We start from the raw sequence: 6,355 nt of genomic DNA on the forward strand, positions 1-6,355 counted from the left end.
GCCAAGTGCTGCAGAGACAAATGGATTAAATTACAGCAGAGTGAGGATTTGGGATTACAGAGAAACAGAGGCATCAACAGTTTTAATTTCCCCCCTGCATTTATTCATAATGATGTGGGAAAATACGAAAATGAAGAGTAAAATTAATACAGCAAACTAGGAATAAGAGACAAACCGCAGGATGTGGCACTAGCCGTATTTTCCATGGTAGGGCACTTCAGCCTGTTGTATCACATCAGGAAGCAGTGTTTGCATTTCTTAGATGTCTAGCACCTCTCATTTGATCCTATTCAGGTAATTCTTGATTACATGACAACAAGACAGTTCTCAAGGCTCTCATGTTTAGATTACAGCAGCTTCTTTCCCTCCACACACAAATAGGTACTCTCTGTTTTGCCAAAGCAAAATGAACAAACACACCACTGCTGTGACATCCCAGGAATAAAAACTAACAGTAAATCACCCTTGCATGGAAAGTAGTTCTACGATAACCAAAGCAAACTGTGAATGTCAGCCTGTTAGCTGGTAATCCTGCTAAAAACTAACCCTGAGAGCCATATTAAGTGCTCACTAACTTGCTTCAACTTTGCTAAAGAATCACTGGACAAAACAGGCAAACGAGAGATGCTTCAAATTAAAGACAGCAAAGACAAGACTAGTTTAAACCTCCAAAATAAAGCAGCCAGTGCTGTCTTCTCTCCCCTTGAGACCACCAGACAGTCTGCAAAAGCACCTGTAGAAATGCACCCTTTTTCACTCTTTGCAAGCTTCTCTCTGTCTCCAGACATCCCTACTGCTGACATGCTTTCTGCAATGAGAACACCTTTTAGAGCAGCAATCCCATACCCCTGCCTGGTTTTTATTCACTATGAAATGAAATAATCCAGCTTTTAATATACTGTGAAGCGAGGAGTCTTCTTCCCCCGACTGTCAGACCTAATATGCGTTATGAAAGGTTTCAGCCAACAATACAGATTAAAAAGAAGAAGAAAAAAAAAGAAGACTTTTAACTTAAAGTGCCAGCAGATGGATGAGTTACCCTCTTGAGACAAAGGAGTAAATTACAGGTGGTCAAAGGGAGGTCACCCCGCCGCTGTTGGGCACCGCTCGCCTCCGCCGCTCCATCAGCTCTGCTTTTGGGGCCGTGCTGCCTTCCCGCTCAGCCAGGCCGGGCCTCTGTGAACATTCCCCTTCCTTCAATAGCCACAACTAGGGCCAGCATAAAAAGGTTTAAGCAAAGTCAAAGAAATCATAAGAAAAGGTTAATTCTGGCATTTTCGATCCTGAGGCAATACTCTCTCATGTTCTACCGGTCTTGTCATACTTGGTGAGTTCCAGGGAAATGGGTGGAAGAGGTGGAAATCCTATTGCAAAAGCACCTGCCCGCTCCTTTCCTTTCCCCAGAGAGCAACACGCAGAACATTCTATTATTTAGTTAATTGCAAAGAAACAATTACAAAGGAACTCAGCAAAAACTCTCTAATCGCAGCAAGAGCCATTGCAGTTCAGTGAGTTCAGCAAATTAGCAAATAAGTGAATACAAAAAGGAAAGAATAACACAGCTCAAATTGCACTTTGTTCGTTTGTTTTGTTACTCATAGTTACTGTTTAATTATTTAAGATACCTCTTCATAACATTCTGGTACATTTTGTATAATAATGAAGGTTTACTAGCACAGAAATGCAATATGTGGCTATTAAATATCTGCTGAGAGATGGAAGAAGACTGCCAATTCTGCCTGCAAATTATAGAGGGCCTGTTCAGAAAAAAAGTCCAGGTTAGATAAATAGAAGGTTCTGCCACAATTTGTGTAAGATACAAATAAGGATTATTGCTGGATAATGACAATGCTAAGTAATGTTTGTGCAGAACATTATAACTGGTACTACAGGCATTCAAGGTCCATCCCCTGTTTATTAAAAGCTATTCTTATTTTCTGTGCAAATAACTAGAGGCCATTTAAACATAGCCTTTTTTTTACAACAGCACTGTAATCAAATGATGGATTTGACAGTATTTCCATTCTAAATTCATGTTACAGGAAAGACTCTCAAGCTCTGCTACGTTACCAAAGAAGAGCCTCATCTCTGCAGAGCCGATGGACCGAGGAGCGAGATCCAGGCGTGACGTTATCTGGCTGACAGCACAGGGAGGTCAGACAGCCCTTTACAAACAGGCACCTTGTCCCTCCTGGTTCTTCCCAGACCAAGCACCAAGATTTAAGGACACATCTGTTCGTAATACCAAGAAGAGAAGCCCTAAAAAGGCTTATGTGATACCCAACACAAAGCGTCTTTGAGGCATGCTGGTAAAAATCCTGCCAAACAGAATGGGAGCTGCTATAGTCTGAGCAACATCTTGAGAGGGGAGTGTTGCTTATACCCAGCTCCAGTGAAGGGAACAACAAGAACACTTTCCTGCAGATCAGAAAAGAATGTATACACTCTCAGATCTGAAAAAGGTAATTAGGGCAGCCAGGCAGCGGCAAGAGGAGCAGAGTACAACTTAATCAGTAGACTACAATAGGGTATAGTTAATAAGAACACAGCAACACTCACTGGTCAAGGCTGTTCCTTTGAGCACAGCGAGGACAGAATCAGTGCTAAAGGCCACGTATAAACAGGAGCTGATCTGCCTTACACACATCTAAAAACGGGGCAAACATTCAGGAAATTATGTCAGTGCTGTCTCTACCAGGCAAAGAACCACATCAGCAGATGTTTGAAGGAAATGCCACAGGAACTGATGCAGCACCAGCCTGCCCGCCAATCCTCCCTCAATAACCTAGAGCCCAACACAGATATTTTGCTCTTTGCAGGTCTTAATGATGCCCATAGAATGAATAAAACTTCTTTTTCCCTTAGAAGTTCAAGTGGGGAAGGCAATTAGTTAGCTGACAAACCTGCCATAAACAGATGCTGCAAATCTTGCGAGAGTCAAGGGCACTCTGACTTCAGATGAAGCCAAAGTATGGCTTAATATAACTAGTGTGACTGCTTAATTGCTTTCAACTGAATTCAAGACCAGTCTGCTCCAAGAAATCACATAGAACTTTTCCGTTGGAGCTGCATGGCTTACCTCCAGTGGAAGATTTCAAACTGAAGTTTCTGCAGAGAAATTCAGAGCATATGTCAACGGAGCAGAGAAGAACAAAAACGTTAAATTTAGATAATATATTCACCAAACACAGATTGTTTCACCTTGTACTCCTACAGTTGTTTTAGTCCTACAACAAGGACTCTGCTTGATAGAAAGATGGCTATGGGATTCCCATGTCTTCACAGCAGTTTGCAGGATCTTCTGTGTACATAAAGCAGCACAAGGCTTGTTCTTCCTGGGAGTCCCTAAAGGCTTTTTCAGTGGACCTGGAAAGCAATGCATACATACATCCCAGTTCCTTCCATCAGAGCTTCATCAACAGCGACAATAACCCAGGTAGGAGGTTACACTTTAACTGTAAGCAAACTGTAGACTCCCATTCTCCCCATGGGTGACATCAGAGCAGTGTCACCCCATCCTTTACACATCTACAGCACCACCAAACTCCAGACAGGGAGAGCTCTGTGGCCTTACCGAGTTCAAACACGGGTTATCTGTTCTGCAGCCCTCCTGCAACACGTTTCTGAGAAGCATCCATCGATAACATATTTAGGCAATGACTTCTTTTGAATCTTTTCTCTGAATTTCACTGGTTTGGTGACGGATCAGCACGACTGTTGCCACCAGCAAGCAAGAAGCACAACAATAGATGAAAAGGCATAAATGAAACTTGCTGTACTCAGCACAAAGGCAGATATGTCTGAGGCAGTGGCATGGCTTTTAGTTACAGAACCACTTGACAGGATTTCTCTTCTGAATAAAACGAAGAAACGAAGACTGAAAGCTAAAGCCCATCACCTCTGTCAGTTCCACTAAGCTTGGCTCAAGAACACTGCAATCCTGATAGGACAATCTGGAATGTGTGCAGAAGAAGAAATTTCACACCCTACATGTTTAAGAGTTGTCTCCTCACTCTCGGCTCTGCAAAAGAGCCAGAGGTAAAAGGTCAGTCTTGGTGCAAAGTAAAAATAGAACACGTGGCAGAGGCCAGAGGAGAAATGCGGATACAGCAACAGCAGCAGAGATGCACCAACAATTAATTTACAACCTTGAACTTTATTTGAAAGTTCAACAATTAAGAGAAAACATGTTGCAATTGTTTTAGCTTTCAGAAGACCCCAAAATAAATTACATAAAAGACATGCACAGTTCTAAATACTAAAAGATCATAGAAATTAATGGCTCTCTTATATGCCAAGATCAATGCTTTTCCATTTAGACTGTATTTAAAGTTGCCTGTGCAGGGATTATTTTTACAGCTATGCAGAAAAAAATACAGTATTCAGGTCCTGATGCCTCAGTGAAGGTGTACAGGCATAGGCACTTACGGGCAAAAAGAGATCAAGAGAGATAATACCCCATGAAAGTGAGATCTCTGTGGTCACACACAATCTCTAACACTACTGTAAATTGCATAAGGTTTTAAGTAGGCAACATTATCCCCTATCAGTAGAATGGAAAGTGTGCTGCTAGATTACACAGGTTACACTGGAGTTCAATTTTCATTCAAGACCTTGACGCCCCCACAAGGTTAGCAGTGCTTTCTACAGAAGACGTATTTTTCAGAAACTGACTATGTTTGTATTGGGCCACACCGATTTTTACCGTCCTCAGATCCCTGTTAAGGAAAAACATCATTTATTGGAAAAATTAACTTTTTCTTCCTTCATTGTTCCCCACTTCTTCCCAGATTTACAGGTGCTGGCATTCAGACAGATAACCACAGTATGAAAGCTAATGTCAATTACTACTCCTTTCAACACATTCCATTACAGTATATAACAAAACAACATTAAAGGCTACTAATACAGTGGAGGTTTCTCTTTCTACTCTACCATGTCAAACTTTTGATGTGCAGTGACCACATAGTTATCTGCCAAACTAAGACAGGAGTTTGAAGGCTGACTCCAGTTCTCAGATTTTTGATGGCTATGAGATAGCAGACTCAAATTTAGGAAGCTCTAGACACATTTTCATTCATCCCAGAAAACATCTGCTCTTTTTCACCCTGATTTCTGTCTGTGCCTTTGGGTCACACCAAGATACCATCTCTGCTCTATCCCAGAACTTGTCTGCTGACAGCACTACTGCTCAGTTTGCATGCAAGTCTTTCTACTCTGTATCTACTTCCTAATAATTTAATATTGGTTATTATAGCACAGTAAAGTAAAAGAATGTAATCTTCATTATATTTGCTACCCACATATTTCCCTATAGGGTAACAGCTAGGTGGTATTTTCTATCAGCTCCAGTTACTCTCTGGAGGTATCGGTGACAGAGGCAAAGTTACAGACCTGAAACGTTATACATAAGCAACTCAATATAGTCCCACTCCTATTTAGCAAAATGACTCTTTTTCATAATATGACTTCCAGAAAAAGAGGGCAACAGGTCACAGCTTCTGCCAAGAGGATTCTATCCCTTTTATTCATTTTTATATATATATATATATTTAAATATTTTCTGCAGATGACAGTCATGTGACTGAAGTAGAAGCAGGAAAAATTTGCCCAACAGGAGAATGCCATTCTTCAGACTGCTTTGGGTATGGAGAGCTCCCAAAACTGCCTTTGGAAATAGCACAGGCAGCATTTCCACTGATGGGATTAAATGAAATCAGCTGCATTGTGCTGCACCCATCCAGTTTCCTCTTTGGCTGCAAGTACTGGCATGAACTGTGATAAGCCTCAGATAGTGTTTCATTGAAATCAAAGAACTGAGACAGCTCTGACTTATTAGTATTCTGCAAAACAGCGGTGACTGATTTTTAATTTAAAAAAGAAGAGGGAAAAGGAGATAAAAATCTTAACATTTAAAAGTGTGCTTTCTGTTTACAGGAGGCTTTATTACTCCTTGATGACAAAGACACCATTCGGGTCTCCACAAAAATTCCACTGTATGTTGTAAAATTAAATTCTCCTTCTAGTAAATCTCATATAATTTATCTAGTTCACCTTAAAAAAAAACCAAACTACATGCACATTTTAATGCCTATGAAAGATGTTGGCATGATAGTAGGAACTATAAGGTCCTGCTTCCAGTCAAGAAGTACAGTCTGTATAAAGGATCTGGAAAGACCTACCTGACCGTATTCTCTGCAGCCCATAATGTCTTGGGTCCTTCCATGGACAATGATATTATCAAATGGTGTTATTTCTAGACGCAGTCTTAATTTCTGTCATAATCCAACTGACCACAGAATCACAGAATCGACTGGGTTGGAAAAGACCTCAGAGATCATCCAGTCCAACCCTT

Source organism: Nesoenas mayeri (genome assembly GCF_963082525.1).
Source record: "Nesoenas mayeri genome assembly, chromosome: 15".
In the NCBI taxonomy this organism is placed as follows: Eukaryota; Metazoa; Chordata; class Aves; order Columbiformes; family Columbidae; genus Nesoenas; species Nesoenas mayeri.